Source organism: Podarcis raffonei, chromosome 17 (assembly GCF_027172205.1).
Source record: "Podarcis raffonei isolate rPodRaf1 chromosome 17, rPodRaf1.pri, whole genome shotgun sequence".
Classification (NCBI taxonomy): domain Eukaryota; kingdom Metazoa; phylum Chordata; class Lepidosauria; order Squamata; family Lacertidae; genus Podarcis; species Podarcis raffonei.
The window spans coordinates 31,655,987-31,663,038 of record NC_070618.1 but is presented as its reverse complement, the minus strand read 5'-3'; the positions used below and the strand labels follow the sequence as shown (position 1 = coordinate 31,663,038).

The 7,052-nt window shown below is 42.9% G+C and overlaps 1 pseudogene; it reads right to left on the bottom strand.

The window, feature by feature from the left end:
* Nucleotides 1–274: 274 nt before the first annotated feature.
* On the bottom strand, nt 275–924 carry LOC128404821 (TATA box-binding protein-like 1; annotated as a pseudogene).
* Between the last annotated feature and the right edge of the window lie 6,128 nt (nt 925–7,052).

The window sequence follows — 7,052 nt, the reverse complement described above, 5'->3', positions numbered from 1 at the left end:
CATGGGACTCTCAAGAGTCTCCTCCAGCACCATAATTCAAAATGTAAAAGAGACAAGACAAGAATGTCTTGTAAAAAAAAAAAAAGAATGTCTTGTAAAAACCAGCAATTTCGTATCTTGTAAACATTTGTTTTTACAATATAGCACTGTTCCAAATAAAATCCAAAGGGGACTGGAGATTATCACCGTGGCCAAGAGTTTGCACCCCCTCAGCTGTGTTGGTCCAGTTGTCCTTTTCTTCCCCACCTTCTTTTTTTTGCTATTAGTCCAGTCTTATAAAAGGTGCTTGGTTAGGTTGCCTAATTGTGAAGTGGCAACTTATAAAATTTCTTTCCTGCTTTCAAACACAAATGGATAAATTTGTTCCACTGCAGTGGCAACAGCCTTTACGTTTGGCCCTGTAACTGTGATACTTCCTGTTGAAAAAAACTGTAAAGTAGCTCTGAGAGATTTTAGCATGGGGTCTGTTGCTTTTTGTGATTTCCAGCAATCTGATTTCAAAGGGCATATTGCATACTGCTAAAACATTGACAACTTTAAAATCTGTAAAAATCGCCTGGAAACCTAGTTTCTGCAGACTACAAGCTAATCGTCTGGCACCAAATTTAGCTTCTTCTTCACTTTAGCTCCTGTGCAAATTACTTTTCCTGAGGACCAAATTGTTGCTGTAATCCTTGGTTTCCGAAGCTTCATTAATACTTTCCCAACACCACGCTTGTATATTACATTTGCTCCCTCTAACGCAATCTTTCAATGACATATTGTTTGGAAGACTCTGACTACATTTGTCATTAAAATGTCCAAGGCAACATCACTCTCCGCATCCATTGGGGTGACTCAGATTAAAACCTCAAGATTCTAGCACGACACCATGAAGATCACATCTGAAATCCTATATGTTCCCGTGCAGCCCAGTTGCTGTGCAACTCGTCACCATTGCCGTTTCAACACAGCGCCGCCGCCTCCTTCTCTAGCTCACCTCCTCTTACTCTTGTTCCCAATGTAGGTACAGTGGTACCTCGGGTTACATACGCTTCAGGTTACAGACTCCGCTAACCCAGAAATAGTACCTCAGGTTAAGAACTTTGCTTCAGGATGAGAACAGAAACTGTGCGGCCGCAGCGCGGCCACAGCAGGAGGCCCCATTAGCTAAAGTGGTGCCTCAGATTAAGAACAGTTTCAGGTTAAGAATGGGCCTCCAGAACAAATTAAGTTCTTAGCCTGAGATACCACTGTATTCACTCCCCCTTTCTACCTTGGCATGACAGTCAGGCATCATTTCGAGGTTGACCTCAGGTGCCACAATGAGTTTTGTCAATGGAAGCTTATGCAATGGGGCTTTCCTCCACTCTCTTCCCCACTCCACCTCACCCCACCCCCTGAAGTTGGCTCTTGTGGGGTGCAGAGGATTGTTCCATACGGCAAGCCAAAATGCTTGCGCCCGCAGAATGACAGAGTAACATTGAGTTCCTTCCATATTATCGCCAGGTTTATTTCCATTGAATGCATTTTTTAAATGGAACAGTCTGCTTTTAGCCACCAGATTACATTCTGGATATTTTTATTTGTCCTTTCGAAATGACTGCAGAAGTAGGAGATGGAGAAATCGCAGCTTCTCCTGTGTGACCTTTTCATTTGCTTGCCTCCCCAATCTGCTCCGTGGTGTGTGGGCTTTGTATTTTGGTTTTGGGGTTTTTTTTGGGTTTTTTGCTGTTTGTTCTTTGTTATTTTTATTAAAGATTTTCTTGGTTTACAAAGGTATGTGCAATCTCTCCCCCCCCCATAACATTTTTTACAGATCAGTTTCATTTGTTGAGACATTAGGAAGGAAAGGGGGAAGGGGTGGTGGCAATATTTCTATTTTACTTAATATATGTGGGGTTTTGTGTCAGCGTCGCTTGTGCAGGTTCTCTGCTATTCACTTGTGTTCCTTTGGTGGCGAGGGAGGTTGGGGTTGGCCTAGGGTGTGGTTGTTTGTTTGCGATTGGCTGTGGTGGTCTTTGTTTTCATGCCCTACTAGAAAAATTAACTAATAAACTGAAACTGACACGGGGACAAACAGAAGAAGACGCCTTCACCCCGGTATGGCTCCCCTTTATCACATACACAGCCCAACAGGACAATGACAATAATCCACCAACAGCATACAAATCAATATGGCTAACCTGATCCAAAACACACACACACCTCACTCACACACGAAAACAAAGATCACCACAGCCAATCACAAGCAAACAATCACACCCTAGGCCAACCCCAACCTCTCTCACCACCAAAGGAACACAAGTGAACAACACAAGCAACGCTGACACCAAACTCTACATACATTAAACATAATAGAAACACCGCCACCCGACCCCACCCCCATCCATCTTCCCTCTCTCCACCCCCCCTTTCTTTTTTCTTTCTTTTTTCTTCTCCCCCTAATGTCTCAACAAATGAAACGGATTTGTAAAAATGTTACATGGAAGAAGAAGAAAAAATACGAGGCACTACACTTCTGTAAAACAAGAAAATCCTTAATAAAAAATATTTTAAAAAAACAAAACAGTGCCCATGGTCCAGCAATTTCCATGCTGGAATATGTCACCCATAGAGCTGTACTAGGGCAGTGGAAGCATTAAGAAAGCAAGGTTCAAGGCAGAACCAAAAAGCAAAACAAAAAATCAGAGTCCTTTCTGTTGGGGATAATTCAGACGGAAATTCCCAGGTGTCAAAAAAGGTTATTTATGTATGCCGCTACTGCAGCCCGTGTTTTGTTAGCCCCAAAATGGAAAACGAGTTCCGGGTTAGCGCCATCGGCTAATGGCGGATTCCCTCCGAGCTCCGGAGGGAATCGGCTCCGTAGGAGTTGGGTCTTGCCGCCGCGGCGATGCGGGGACCCTCAGAAATCACTGGCAGTGAAGCCTGTGAACCTGGTGACTCGGCGGGCACCATTAGCGCCCCCCCGACCCGCGAAGGAGCCTTTTTAAAGGCTACGGAACAGGGGACGGGGTGAGTGGCGCGGTGCTGAGAGTCGATTGCTTCTCCTGCGGAGTGAAGCCGCGCTGCCATGGCCGGAGAGCGCTGACTTTTTCTTGTGATTTGGACCCCAAAACAACAACCCGTGAGTAGTACGGAATTTGGATTTGTAAAGAAAATCTTTTTTGAATTAGGCACGATTGGGGAAGGCGTAAACAGGAAGCCCGTCTCCCCGTCCTGTAAACAACCTAAAACAAGGACCTGCTAACTAAGATCGTGAGAATTCTTTCTCTTTTATTGGGCAAAAGACACTAATTTCACGATTTGGCACTACAAGTAATTGTACTGGAGGATAAGAGCTCATTTTGAGCTGAGGTACCACCCCCCCTCAGACCCGGGAGTGATCCGCGAGAAAGCCTGTTGGAAAGGCATTGAAGAATTTGACAGCTGTCAAACTAGCTGTCAAGACGGAAAAAGGGAACTTTGTTTCTACTGCTTCTGCTGGCTATATCTGTGACAATTTGATTATACTTTGTTGAAAATAAGGAAGAACTGATACAAACTAATTTGATTTTTGGATTTGAACTGGAAGGAACACTAAGTAACCAAAATCCCTCTAGAGGGGGTTTTGGGACATTACAAGAATGGCTGAAGGAAGGGAAATTCAAGCTAAGTTGGACAGAGTTTTTGTTCTCTTGGGAAAGCTACAAGGCCAAGTTTATGTTTTGACTACAAATGTTGCAACTCTGGACTTAACAGTAAACAAATTCATTGAATTTGATAAGGATTTGACCCAGGAAGCCTATGCAGCTGGCCAAGAAGAGAAACTTGAGAGATTTGAGAGTGAGGGGAAAGAGGTATATGTTGTTCCTGAGGAAAAGGAAGGAGGAGCTGCAATGTTGTCAAAGATAAAGGAAGACCAGAGGCCTGACATGATGGCTACAAAGGAAAATAAGAACTTGATGAAGAAAATCTGGTTTGAATCGGAAACTGAAAAATGGAGGGATCTCCTTATGTGGAGATCTGAAGACCTAAGGATTACAAATCTGATTAAGGTGGAAGGTGGAGCTTTGGGGACATTTGGACTTGAAAGGATTAAGAAACAAGATTCAGGCTCCACTTTTAAGTATGGAGGTCTGGCTGGAAGAAACATGGACCCTATTGGACTAGAGCTTCTCCGAGATTTGGTGCTTAATACCAAGGACTATCAAAAAAACCGGCAGAGAGGAATTGAGAGAGAATTAAGAGCCTCGGACGTGAGGTCTCCAGGCTGACAGCAGATGGACTGATGGACGTTTGTTGGGGATTGAAACCGGGAAAGGGGGGGTGGAGTTTGGGAATCCAAAGGGTGTATAATCTAACTTGTTCTGTTTTTATTTTGTTTGGATATTTGTATGAAAATTGGGGAAATTGTGGAAGGGAATTTAGGCCGACTTTAGAAAAAGGTTTAAAGAATAAGCAATGATGTATAAATATGAAGTCTATAAGGCAAAATTGGTTTTTTCCTTTTAAAAAAGAACTAAATATAAAAAGGTTTAAAAATAGGGATAAGAACTTGTTGAACCAACAATCTGACCTGGAATACAAGAGGGAGAGATGTGGGGAAGTCAAGGAAATATGTTATAGAAAATAAGGATTGTGAACCGTATGTGTTTTTAAACTTTTTTGTTGTTGTTTTTTCTCTTTTTTGTTTTTTTATTGTATTACGGTGGAAAATCTTAATAAATATCATTTTTTAAAAAAGGGAATTGTGTACGCCTGGAAACGTTGGCAGCAACAGTGTAAATAAGTTTCGATGGATGCAATAATGGAATACTGAATGGTTTAGTTTTGGTAAAATATGCAGAGATTTATGATATGCAAAATGAACCATGGAAAGAGAAGAAGAAGGGGGTCATTGATATTTTAAGGATGTAAAAATGAGTATTTTAAATGGTAAAACAGAAAATTAAATAAAAATTCTATAGAAAGAAAAGAAAAGAAAGGTCCAAGACAGAACTGTGGCTGGGACAAAACCTCTCACACAGGGACGGAATGAAATGCACTGCACAGGAAAAAGGAACTGGGTTAATTTTGTGACCAAAATAGCAAGAGGGCATAGACCTGCTAGGTTCACAGAGCTGGAGTCTCTTGCACCTTTAAGAGTTGCATACAAGGGATAATCCTGCCAGGTGCTGCTTTCTCTATAATTGCAATAATAGGATGGGAGAGCCAACTGTCCATTGCGGGAGTGCAGCTGTCCACCTCGGAGCATTAGCTCTTCTTTTTAATGTCATTCTCTTCCTTTTGCCCTTGGGCCAAACTGAATAGGCAGGGCAATACATGAAATACATGCTTGCCCCATTCATATAGAATGTGGCGACAGGGAGCTAATCTTTACATCAACAGAACATGCGGAGGAGGAGAACAGAGCTATTCCATAGCTGTCCTCCGTAGCTTTGAAATAGGTTTTACAGCTTAGTTGGACAACATGACAGCCCTTTAAGTAATCACCCTCATTGCATCAGTATTTGCTCAACATGGCATGCCTACTGTAGTACAAACAAATAACACACATCAGTTTCATGGAGTTCCAAGGATTTGCAAAGCTAGATGGCTCTATCCACAAAACATCCAGCCCAAGGTATCCACAAAATCCAATCAAATTTTTTTCTTTCCAGTAGCACCTTAAAGACCAACTAAGTTAGTTCTTGGTATGAGCTTTCGTGTGCATGCACACTTCTTCAGATACCAAGAAGTATCTGAAGAAGTGTGCATGCACACGAAAGCTCATACCAAGAACTAACTTAGTTGGTCTTTAAGGTGCTACTGGAAAGAAAAATTTTTTTTTGTTTTGACTATGGCAGACCAACACGGCTACCTATCTGTAACAAAATCCAATGAAGTTGTTGAAAATGGCCTAGCAAAGAGATTCCTAAAGAAAGCTATGAACTCAACGGGTGATCCTTATTTGGCATGTCTTACAGAGCTAATCCCACACAGCATGGCCTCTTCCCAAGAAAACTACTGCTCAGTAGAAAATTCATCACAAGAGCTGGAGTCTCTTGCACCTTTAAGAGTTGCAAAGAAGGGAAAATCCTGCCAGGTGCTGCTTTTGCTATAATTGCAACATTGTTTTCATCCGCCTGTTCTGCAGTTGAGGACTTCTTGGGTCACTCTTTGTCTAGCTCCTTCCCTTTGATCTTACCGCCTTGGGTGACTCTGCTAGGAGTAAGAGATTCCCGACAGCTTGCAGTGATTCTTCAACATCAACTTCGTTGGACTGGTCATGTTGTGCGGATGCCTGATTATCGTCTTCCAAAGCAACTATTCTATTCCAAACTTAACAATGGAAAGTGTAATGCTGGTGGTTTTGTTGCATATGGACCTGGCATTGCACAGCACCAATGATGGAGGCGTACATTGGAAGGGGTTTGAGCATCACTGCATCTCAAAACCCTTCGCCGATAGTGATATCTAGCCCCGCCGCCATTCCTCCCTAGCCCTTCAATAGTGGGAATCCCAGACCCCATACTAGCCTCTCCAATAGAGGGGTAACATCCCCTCATTAACAAGTCACCCCTGGGCCAGGACTCCTGGGTCAAAATGGTACGGGAAAGAGGTGAAGGTTTGATAGGGTAAGTAAGAAGATAAAACCCAACCAACCACACCCCAAGCGGGGAGGGCGGTCCCACGGTGTTTCATTAACTGTCAATCCCCCTCTCCCTTCTGGATTGATTGGAGGACTGTTAATTCTGTCTGTGGCTGTGGGAGTATTGATGAGGCATGTGCTATAAAATTAATTGATTAACTGCAGGAATAACATTATGCCAGTTTCAGAGACCAGAGCAATTTCTGAGTGATCGTAGGATTTCAGATGTGCCCTGACACACCGAAACTCTGTCCATGTACCAGTGATAGCAGCATAAGTTGATTTACACCATGTCAGTGTAAAGGGAGAGTGAAATCGGCACGTATTTGCATTCCACACAACTAGGTTAGCCTCTCCCAAGCTAATCTTCTTTTGATGTTTCAGCCCAAGTCAGCACAGCCAATGGTGTGATGGGAGTTCAGAGCATCTTGAGGGCACCAGGTTGGGGAAGAGTACACAA